The sequence below is a fragment of the Saccopteryx bilineata genome, chromosome 2 (genome assembly GCF_036850765.1).
Source record: "Saccopteryx bilineata isolate mSacBil1 chromosome 2, mSacBil1_pri_phased_curated, whole genome shotgun sequence".
In the NCBI taxonomy this organism is placed as follows: domain Eukaryota; kingdom Metazoa; phylum Chordata; class Mammalia; order Chiroptera; family Emballonuridae; genus Saccopteryx; species Saccopteryx bilineata.
In genome coordinates this window covers 139,596,803-139,608,687 of record NC_089491.1, presented here as the reverse complement: position 1 = coordinate 139,608,687, position 11,885 = coordinate 139,596,803, and the positions used below count along the sequence as shown (strand labels likewise).

The 11,885-nt window shown below is 40.2% G+C and overlaps 1 protein-coding gene across 5 annotated transcripts in view; it reads left to right on the top strand.

Moving 5' to 3' along the window:
- The window catches only part of DENND5B (DENN domain containing 5B), a 222,288-nt gene that overhangs the window by 132,733 nt on the left and 77,670 nt on the right, over positions 1 to 11,885 (top strand). The window lies entirely within an intron of this gene.

Here is an 11,885-nt window from a genome sequence, read left to right as displayed (position 1 = left end):
TGTTCTGCGTGTGATTGTGTTTTTTGAAATCTAACACTTTTTACTAGTATTGCAAAATTCTCAATCATTTTTCTAAATATTACTTCCATTCATCTTTTTAAAAAATCTTTCCAGAACACTAATTAAGCATGTCTTGCTTAACTTCTCATGTCTCTCAACCTCTTTTTCTGTCTCTGTGCTGCATTTTGGGTGATTTCTCCACATCTGTCTTCCAGCTTACTCTCTTTTTTACCTGTATCTAATTTGTAGTTAACCCTTCCTTTGACATTTTAATTTCAGCAGCCTATAAATCTACTTCATTCTTCCTTTAATTTCTTTAAACATAAAATATACATAGTATATATTCTTTCTCAGATAGTTTTCAGTATCTGATGGGTTATGTATTGAGCATATATTTCTCCATGAAGGCTTTGTATTTTCTCTGACCAGGGATCTGACTGAGTTCACTGGCAACATAGGTTTACTTGAAATTAAAATTCTCAACTTAGTGTTTTTTTGGGACATACAGAATAGCATGAATTTGGTCTCTAGACATACCTGAAAGCTGGCCAGTAGGTAGGAATTCTCAATGAACCTTTTTTCCTTTTTCTCCCAAAGCCAGGGCAGGACAGACGACCTGTCTTGGCAGTATAGTTTGTTGTGGGTTTATTTTTGTGGTATCATATTATTTTGTGGGTTTTTCCCCCTCCTTTCTTGATCTCTTTTCCTTGAGCTTTTATTTTTTACCTTCTTGGGTCCTAGCTTAATGCAAGAGGTTCTGCTGTCTGTGTCAAAGGAAAAATATGCCATGTGTATCAGTCTTATTGTTTAGTAGAAGAAGGAAAAATTGATTTTCACTTTCCAGGTGTAAGTTTTCTATAGTAAGAGCAAGAAAAAATGCCTAGGGTGCTAGTTTCTATTATTTAAGAATTTGTATTTTCTATGAGATTGAACATTTTCCCATCAACCATGAAGTAGCAAAGCTGTTAGTGGTTTGATTCAACTGCTTAAAACCCTCTGCTTTTCAGCCTAGATCCACTCAAGAGACAGGTTAAACTGTACAATAATTTAAACAAAGGAGTATAAAATGGAGAATGATTAAGCTATACTGGAAAGAAACTATAAACACAAAGGAAACTCTTAAAAGCAGTGTTTTTCAACTGCCAGTCCCTAGACCAGTGCCAGTCCACCAGAAATTTCTCTATAATCTTCATATAACATCAAGGTAGTTAACTTTCTTGCAGACCTGCATAGAATTTCTGGCTGACTGGTGGTTGAAAACCACTGCTCTAAAGGGCACCCTAAGAAGGACAAAGTTGGAAGAGGGCCCCAGTTCACAAGACTAAGTTTCATTCATCGTTGAAGAAAGTGTGGTTGCAGGTCATTGGATGGTGGAGGTCAATAGGCTGTCTGGGCCTGAGCTGATCCTCTTCACTGAGTAGGTGGAAAACAAAACCCCCAGGCATGAGCAGACATAAACCAGTTGTCAGGGTGCCACTGTGTGTGTGAGATCTGAGTGTGTAGTATCCATGTTAGGAGAGTCATAGGAAGGGGACCACTGGCCCATCACTGAGACTGCTTACTCTGGGCATGTGGCTGGGGAAGTATAACACCGGATGTCCTCATATATCCACCCTACTGACAAGACGTGCAACAGGAGCAAGAAAAACAAAACACTGCGCACTGCACAGCAGAACTGAGAAGAAGCCCCTTCCTCCTGCAGTGTCTCCCAGTGCCCTCTACTGCCAAAGTCTAACATCATACTCACTGTAAAAGAAATGCCTACAGTCCAGTCCATTGTCACAGACCATATACTGAGTGAATTTGGAGCTGAGAAGCAAAAAATAAATCACTGGCACACGAGCTGACTGCTCTAAACCCAGAGCCTTTCATCTGTGTCTGACTTTAAATCAAGAAAGAAAAAAGCAGTCCCTAACATTCAGGAACTGATGTAGCTCTCAGAGCTGGGCCTCACTGTTACTGCAATCTAACCTGATGCTCACAGCTAAGCCATGTTGTTCTCCTGTGGAACATAAACAGTCTTACAAGAACATCCACTTCAACCAAGGTCACTTGCAACCCACAAACAATAAGCACCCTTCTCTCTCGCTTTATTGGTAACTGCTACTTCACTTCCTTACCAACCACAGCTGCATCCCCACTTCAGTCTGCCCTTCCCATAGATCAGATTTACTGAGATTTCCAGGGATAGAATTGCCTTGGTTTCTGACAACATCCTATATAAAACAAAGCTCTACTTCCTTTGACCCTGCCCAAAATTACCCAACAAAGTCCAAATCCTATAAATAGGTTCTCTCTAAACCCTCTTACTAAGACATCCCACAGTTATGCATTCTTCTTCTCTCCAATAAGTAATAAACTCAACTCTTCAAATGTAGGTGTGTTCTGTGTGTGTGTGTGTGTGTGTGTGTGTGTGTGTGTGTGTGTGTTTTCAGATTTTATTTATTGATACTATGAGGTGAGGGGGAAGCAAAAGTATAAACTCATAGTTGCTTCACTTTAGTTGTTCATTGGTTGCTTGTTGTATGTGCCTTGACTGGACAAGGCCAGGGTTTCAAATTGGTGACCTCAGCATTCCAGGATGATGCTTTATCTACACCAGGGGTCCCCAAACTTTTTACACAAGGGGTCAGTTCACTGTCCCTCAGACCATTGGAGGGCCGGACTAAAAAAAAGACTATGAACAAATCACTATGCACACTGCACATATCTTATTTTAAAGTAAAAAAACAAAATGGGAACGAATACAATATTTAAAATAAAGAACAAGTAAATTAAAATCAACAAACTGACCAGTATTTCAATGGGAACTATGCTCCTCTCACTGACCACCAATGAAAGAGGTGCCCTTTCCGGAAGTGTGGCGGGGGCCAGATAAATGGCCTCAGGGGGCTGCATGTGGCCCGCGGGTCATAGTTTGGGGACCCCTGATCTACACTGCTCCACTACAGGCCAGGCAGGGAGGTTTTTGACTGAAGAGCATTGACAGAATAAATGATTACTAAATATGTATTTTTTTATTTTTCAATTACAGTTGATATACATTATATTTTACATGTTCACTCCAATAATAGAATATTATGTAACTCACTAAGTGATCATCCTGATAAATACTATACCCATATGACAGCATACATAGTAATTAGAATATTCTTGACTATATTTCCCGTGCTGTACTTTACATCCCCATGACCATTCTGTAACTACCACTTTGTACTTCTTTCCCCCCCCCCCCACTTTGTACTTCTTAATACTTTCCTCCCATTTGGTAGCTATCAAAATGTTCTCTGAGAGTCTGTTTCAGTTCTGCTTGTTTGCTTATTTTGTTTTTTAGATTAAATTGTTGATAGATAATGTTATCTACTGCCATTTTATTCTTTTTTTTTTTTTTTTGTATTTTTCTGAAGTTGGAAATGGGGAGACAGTCAGACAGACTCCCGCATGCACCCAACCGGGATCCACCGGCATGCCCACCAGGGGGCGATGCTCCACCCATCTGGGCCATTGCTCTGTTGCATCCAGAGCCATTCTAGTGCCTGAGGTAGAGGCCATGGAGCCATCCTCAGCACCCGGGCCAACTTTGCTCCAATGGAGCCTCAGCTGCGGGAGGGGAAGAGAGAGACAGGAAGGAGAGGGGGAAGAGTGGAGAAGCAGATGGGCGCTTCTCCTGTGTGCCCTGGCCGGGAATCGAACCCGGGACTCCTGCATGCCAGGCCGACGCTCTGCTACTGAACCAACTGGCCAGGGCCCATTTTATTCTTTTTGTATTTTGGTTTTTTTTCCTTCTGCTTATAGAAGACGCTTTAACATTTCATGGAATTCTGGTTTGGTGGTTCTGAATTCCTTTAGCGTTTTTTGGCCTGGGAAGCTCTTTATATGTCCTTTGATTTTAAATGATAGCTTTGCTGGGTGGAGTAATCGTGTTTTTCACCACTTTGAATATTTCTTGCCATTCCCTTCTGCAAAATTTCTGTTGAGAAATCAGCTAACAGCCTTATGGGAGCCCCCTTATAAATAACTGTTTTTTAGATTCTTTGTCTTTAAACTTCTGCATTTTAGTTATGAGGGGCCTCTTCATGGGTGTCTTCATGTGGGCCTTTTTGGGTCATCTTGTTTGGGACTCTGTGCTCTTTGGACTTGTGTTTCTATTTCTATTCACCAGGTTAGGGAAGTTTTCTGTCATTAGTTTTTCAAGTAGGTGTTTCAGTTTCTTGCTCCCTCCTGGCACCCCCAGGATGTGATATGGGTGCACTTGCAGTTGTCCTAGAGGCTCCTTACACTATCCTCATGTTTTTGGATCCTTTTTAAATTTTCCATTGATTGAGAGAGAGGAAGGGGGAGGGAGAGAGAGAAGCATTAACTCATAGTTTCACTTGTTCCATTTAGTTGTTTACTTATTGACTCATGGATTGCTTCTAGTACATGCCCTGACTAGGACCACTGATTTGTGGACCGATGCTGGTCTGCTAGAAATTTCCTGCCAGTCTGTGAAAGAGTTAGCCACCCTGATGTTGTATGAAGATTACAGAGTCTAAAATCACTGGACTGGTGGTTGAAAAACACTGAGTTAGTGTATTCTTCATTTCTGACTCATTCTTTTTTTATGGTTTCCATGTCATTTATTTATGCTGTTGAAGCTCCCACTGAACTTGTTGAACATCCTTATAACCATTGTTATGAACTCGGTATCTGTTAGTTTGCTTGCCTCCATTTCATTTAGTTCTTTCTATTATTGGGACCTGTATCTTTGTCTCTTCATTTTGGCTGCTTCTTTGTGATTGTTTCTATGTATTAGGTAGAGCTGCAATGTCTCCTGTGCTTGGTACGGTGGCCTAATTGTAGTAGATATTCTGTAGGGTTCAGTGGCACAGCCTTGCCTACATTCACCCCAGCTGGTCACTCCAGGTGTACCCCTAGCCCATGCAGACTGTGTACAGCCTTTTGTTTTAGTTGAGTCATCATTGATCTTGTCCATGGGAGTGATTTATCCCAAAGCTGATCAGCTCTGAGGACTGGCTGGGACCACCATAGAGGATCAGCTGTGCAGGGGCCCACCCCACAGAGCAGAATTTACTTCAGTGGGGCTCTGGTGTATGGTGTCTACTGAATCTGGCTCTTGAGTGTGTCACTTGTGGAGGTGGTTGGGTGGTACTTGGACAGGGTCTAAAGCTGTCCACTGGGTGCACTGGACTTGGGCTTCCCAGGAGGTACAGGCCAAAGTCAGCTGCCATCTGTGTTCTGCTCAGGGCCTCCTGACTTGAGCTACAGAGCAATCTGCAGATGTCTGCTACTTGTTCTAGGTTTGGAGGTGGCCAGAAAAAGTCAAGCTGCGAACTGAGATTGTCTACCACTAGTGCCAGGCCTGAGGCCAGTTAGCAAGAGGTATGGTGTATGTAGAGGCCAGGTGCTGCTTGTTTGAGAGATTTTAGGAAAGTCTGAAGCATGAACCATGACAGGCCATTTTTATGGAAAAGCCTCTGGAAATAGCTCATCAGGTGGGCCTGCAAATTGGGTGAGGTGGAGTCTCAGGGAATCACCAAGGCAGGGCTTAACATCCTTCCTTAGCCAGGTGATAAAGACTCAGGTATGGTACCCACCAGCTGGCTTCATGGGTGGAGGGCTCAGAAAAGGAACAGTGGCCTCTGCCAGCATTTCTTTCTGGTAGAAAGCTGCCCTCCAGCTCTCATTTTGATGCCAGACAATTCAGTTCCTTCCTGGTGCCTTTCGAAATGCTGTCCCAGTGCTGCAGCTCAGAGGGAGTGAGCTGTAGGAGAAACTGCCAGGGCCTCCAGCAGCCCTCCATCTCCCTTGGCCACAATTCCTGCTGGTTTTTACAGCTAGAAGTTTTGGGGACTTCTCTTCCTACCACTGTGTCCCTGGACTGAGGGGCTGGTGTGGGATTGGGACCCTTGCTCCTATGGAGGAACCTCTGCAGCTGAGATATACCTCCTGATTTTTTAAAAAAGATTTTATTTATTGATTTTACAGAAAGAGAAGAGTGATGGGGGTAGTGAGAAGCAACAGCCCACAGCTGCCTCACTTTAGTTGTTCATTGCATGCATGTTGTGGCAAGCCCAGAGTTTCCAACTGGCGACCTCAGATTTCTAAGTCAAAGCTCTATCCACTGCGCCGCCACACGCCAGGTAGTCTCCCAGTTTTTATCTGCCACGTGGGTGTGGGAACAGCCTATTCCATTCTCTGCCCCTCCTACCAGTTACTGATGTGGTTGCTTCTTTATATCTTTAGTTGTAGGACTTCCATTCAGCTAGACTTTAGGCAATTCTGAATGGTTGTTCTGTAGTTTAAGTTGTAATTTTGATGTGGTTGTGGGACAATGTGAGTACTTCATTTACCTATGCCAACATCTTGACCGGAAAACTAAGTATATCTTAACCAAGTGAATATCCTCATTCCTTTTCTTTAGAAAAAAAAGTATTCAGAAGTTCAAGGTGGATAAGATACAGTAACCCCTACTTCAAATTATTTAAGGACTATTAAGTAGTTATTTTCCTTCTAATTATTTTAAGACAGTGGTCGGCAAATTCATTAGTCAACAGAGCTAAATATCAACAGTTACAACGATTGAAATTTCTTTTGAAAGCCAAATTTTTTAAACTTAAACTATATAGGTAGGTACATTCCTTATCGAGGTAGTGTCCACACATGGTATTTTGTGGAAGAGCCACACTCGGGGGCCAAAGAGCCACATGTGGCTCACGAGCCACAATTTGCCAACCACTATTATAAAAAATGTAATTCTTTTTTGAAACCTAGATTTTAGGTTTTTTTCCTTTAAAGAAGGTAGCTGACTTGATTTTGTTTTATTAAGGAAATAATTTTCTAGAATACTAATCTTTAATTAACAGTACCCCTGAAAAGACCAAAAATAGTTTATTTCTGTAACTATTTTTATGACAGCAAATGTTCATAGAAACCCAGAGTAAAACAAATAGTGATTTTTAAAAGTTACCAAATATAGCCTGATCAGGCAGTGGCACAGTGGATAGAACATCTGAATGAGATGCAGAAGACCCAGGTTTGAAACCCCGAGGTCACCGGCTTGAGTGCAGGGTCGCTAGCTTGAGCCCAAAGGTTGCTGGCTTGAAGCCTAAGGTTGCTGGCTTGAGCAAGGGGTCACTGGCTCTGCTCTAGCACCCCCTTCCTTCACCAAGGCACATATGAGAAAGCAATCAGTGAACAACTAAGGAGACTAAGGAGCCACAATGAAGAATTGATGCTTCTCATCTCTCTCCCTTCCTGTCTGTCCCTATCTTTGACTCTCTCTCTCTGTCTCTGTCAAAAAAAAAATGTTAGCAAGTATGGATAAGAGTGGTGATGTTATTTTTGTAACATCCCATCTGCATAGGACATACTGTACATTTTGAATATAGTCAAATCATAAAATACTTAAATGAGATGGATATAGAATTATGTTTTTCTTTCTCTTACTTTTCTCACACTTCCACAGTGACACATGAAATGCCCCTTCCTGATGGGGAGGCATGAAGGGTTCATCCTCCAGTCACTTCCAGAGTGCTGTGGGAGCTTCCTGGGAGTCCTTTCCCCTTGAGAGGCCTGCATTATATATATATTTTAAATCTTTACACTTGATAATATAGAGGAGGAAAATGTTAAAGTATGATAGTTGTTTATAATCCCTACAAAGTCCTCTAGTTCTGATCCCTATAAAGTCCACTAATGTATAGTTAGAATGAGTCACTTGGTAACAATTCTCTGCATAATGCACAATATCTAAGGCTTAGTAAATGTGTATTTGAATTTCTTTTATACTGTGCCTGGGCATGTACATAATTAACTGAATATATGAATATCCAGGAAAAGTATATTTTGATTCAATAGTTGTCTGAGGAGTTACCATTTTCTCCTAGTGAAAAATCTGTGGTTCTTTAAGCCCATGTGGACAAAATCTAATTGATTCTATTTAAGTAGTTTATATCCAGCAAAATTATATAGTCTTATCCTATTGATTCACTTATTTATTCAAAAATATTTTGAGCATCAGTTATATGTCAGAAACTGTGCTAAGTGCTGTGGTTACAGAAATAAATACTCCAGCCTGACCAGGCGGTGGCACAATGGATAGAGCATCGGACTGGGACACGGAGGACCCAGGTTTGAAACCCTGAGGTTGCTGGCTTGAGTGCCGGCTCACCAGCTTGAGCGTGGGATCATATACATGACCCCATGGTCACTGGCTTGAGCCCAAATGTTGCTGGCTTAAGCTCAAGGGTCGCTGCTTGAGCAAGGGGTCACTCGCTCTGCTGTAGCCCCCAGTCAAGGCACATATGAGAAAGCAATCAATGAACAACTAAGGAGCCGCAGTGAAAAACTGATGGTTTCATTCTCCCTTCCTGTCTGTCGTTCCCTATCTGTCCCTCTTTCTGATTCTCTGTCTCTGTCACAAAAATAAATAAGTAAATAAATAAATAAATAAATAAATAAATACGCCAGTCTTTGAAATGGATGCCCACAGAAGAACATCTTAAGGACATTTCCCTGGATTGCTTTTTTTATTTTTATTTTTTATAACAGAGACAGAGAGAGTCATGGAGAGGGACAGATAGGGACAGACAGACAGGAAGGGAGAGAGATGATGAGAAGCATCAATTCTTCATTGTGGCACCTTAGTGGTTCATTGATTGCTTTCTCACATATGCCTTGACTGGGGGGGCTACAGCAGACTGAGTGACCACTTGCTTGAGCCAGTGAACTTGGGCTCAAGCTGATGAGCCTTGCTCAAACCAGATGAGCCTGCACTCAAGCTGGCGACCTCGGGGTCTTGAACCTGGATCCTCCATGTCCCAGTCCGACTCTATCCACTGCACCACTGCTTAGTCAGGCTGGATTTGCTATTTTTATAGTTAACTTATCTGAATACCTTCCTATTTCTTTTTTTATATTTGTGTTTTATTAGGATACTCTTTTGCAGTACGAGGAGAAAAATACAATATTTAGTAGCATCAGTAAATTTTGGTTAGCACTAGCTGTGAACTAGGCTCTGTATTTTGTGGGCAAAATGAGATTAAAAGATACAACTCTGAAAAATACAAATTAAAACCACGAGATACTATATTTCCCCATTTATAAGATGCACCTTAATTTTGGGGCCCAAGATTTGAAAAAAAAGTATTACATAAAGTTATTGAACTCAAGTTTTATTCATCATAAAATTCATACAACTCCTCATCACTGTCAAAACTCCCATCCATTAGCTTGTCCTCATCTGTGCCTGATGATGAATTACTGTCTTCAACAATGAGCCCAAAAACAAGTGCGAAAAAGTGGGAAATGAAAGTAAAAAAAAATCTACAACCACTGTATAAGATGCACCCAGTTTTTAGACCCCAAATTTTTCCAAAAAGGGTGCATGTTATATGTGAGGAAATACCGTGCCACCTCACACCTGTCCAAATGGCTATCATCAAAGGTCAGCAAACAAGTGTTGATGAGGGTGTGGAGAATGGAACCCTCCTGCACTGCTGGTGGGAATGCAGACTGGTGCAGCCACTGTGGCAAACAGTATGGAGATTCCTCAAGAAATTTAAATGAATTTAGCATATAACCAGTGGTGGGGTTCAAATAATTTAACAACTGGTTCTCTGCTTTAATGACCGTTTTAAGTATTTAAAAAAAAAATGGTGTACCGAAAGATAATTTATTATTTCATGCATTTAATACTTAAATAAGAATAAAAGAAGTACACAGAACTAGATTATGTTATAAGAAAGAGCTTTAAAATATCAATGAAACAATATTAAGTAATACCTGACAAAAAAACCAATAAAACTGTTTTTTAAGATATTTCTATATTGCTTCTTGATTGGCTTCCTCACTTGCAATTTTCTTCACTTTTATCCGAGCTTCATCAGCTGTGTGATTTATCCTTTACCATCTTTTCACTGTAGGAGTAGGACCCCATTCCTTTAGAGACGGGCTGATTAGAAAAATAGTCATTGTGTTTGACATATTAGAAAAAGCCAACTTCTCTTCTCTGAACATATTTTGTTCATCTTTGAAAAACCCCTTTCCACTTCTGCTGAACTTAAAGCAATTGTTCTGACAATATTTTTAGCTCTTTGAACACTTTCGGGAATTGCATATTTCTGGGAATTTTTTAAAACGTTTTCCACAAAATCTCAGTCATTGATCATTAATATCAATTTGATAATTAAAAATGTCATTAAATACGAACAATTGTTCTTCAGTTGCTTTCCATGGAACTACTACTTTTTCAATATTCCAGTAATCTAGCTTCAAAAAATTAAGAAATTGATTATAAGTGCCATTTTTAACAACTGGTTCACTGAACTCTTCGAAAAATTAAGTATTGGTTCTGCTTAACTAGGGTGAACCAGCTGAATCCCACCACTTCATATAACCCAGCAATCCCACTTCTGGATATTTATCTGAAGGAATCTAAAACGCTAATTCGAAAATATATATGCATCTCTATGTTCATTGCAGCTTTATTTATCATAGCCAAGATATATATGAAAGCAACCCAGATGTTCATCATTAGAAAATTGGATAAAGAAGTGATACATATATACAATGGAATAATATTCAGCCATAAAAAAAGAATGAAACCTCATTTGTGACAATGTGTATGGATCTAGGGCAGTGGTCCCCAACCTTTTTTGGGCCACGGACTGGTTTAATGTCAGAAAATATTTTCACGGACCGGCCTTTAGGGTGGGATGGATAAATGCACAAAATAAAATTACGCGACCGGTTTAAAAACTGTGGTATTTTAAAATATAATTGTCGAACTTATGAGACAAGCAGCAAGAGTGAGTCTTAGACGGATGTAACAGGGAATCTGGTCATTTTAAAAAAATAAAACATTTACCCTGACCTGTGGTGGCACAGTGGATAAAGCGTCGACCTGGAAATGCTGAGATCGCCAGTTTGAAACCCTGGACTTGCCTGGTCAAGGCACATATGGGAGTTGATGCTTCCAGCTCCTCCCCCCTTCTCTGTCTCTCTCTCTCTGTCTCTCTCTCTCTCTCTCCCTCCCTCTCTCTGTCTTCTCTAAAAAAAATGAATAAATAAATAAATTTAAAAGTTAAAAAAAATAAAATAAAACATTGTTCAGACTTAAATATAAATAAAATGGAAATAATGTAAGTTATTTATTCTTTCTCTGAGGACCAGTACCAAATGGCCCACAGACCGGTGCCGGTCTGCAGCCCAGGGGTTGGGGACCACTGATCTAGAGGATTTTATGCTAAGTGAAATAAGTCAAACAGTGTAAGGCAAACACCATATAATTTCACTTACATGTGGAATCTAAGAAACAAAATAAAACAGACTACTGGCCAGGGCCCAATTGTAGACTCTTAAAGGTAATAATTTACAAGTTATAAAACAACATAAGAAAAAAATTTAAATGGAAAATACTCTGTTTTGTTTGGTTAAGTATTCTTTGAGTTGATGTGAACTAAGTAGCATCTGATAATTTTCTTCAACTTTCTTAAGAAGACTCTCCAAAGTGTTACTCCCCCAGATTTTACTGTATTTGTGCACAATGAATTCTGTGAGAGATTATTACAATTATACAACATCTCATCTCTTCAATTCTCAAATCCAAACAACGTTCTGAAAACCAAACATTTCTTTTGTAACTCATTTATTAGCAAACCACACCAGAACCAAAGTGAATCTATTTAATTTTTCGTTATCTGCCCTTCTGGGACACTCTTAATGGTTTGCAGCAGAAGTGTTAATGTGTTTGATTGCAGGGTGCTGCCCTAGATATTTCATGTGTATGCCCAATATTACCTTTCTAAAGTAAAAAGAAGAAAAGGATTAAATTCTGAAACATGCCTGCTTCCAAGAGGTTCTAGCCATATGTTTGTAGCATC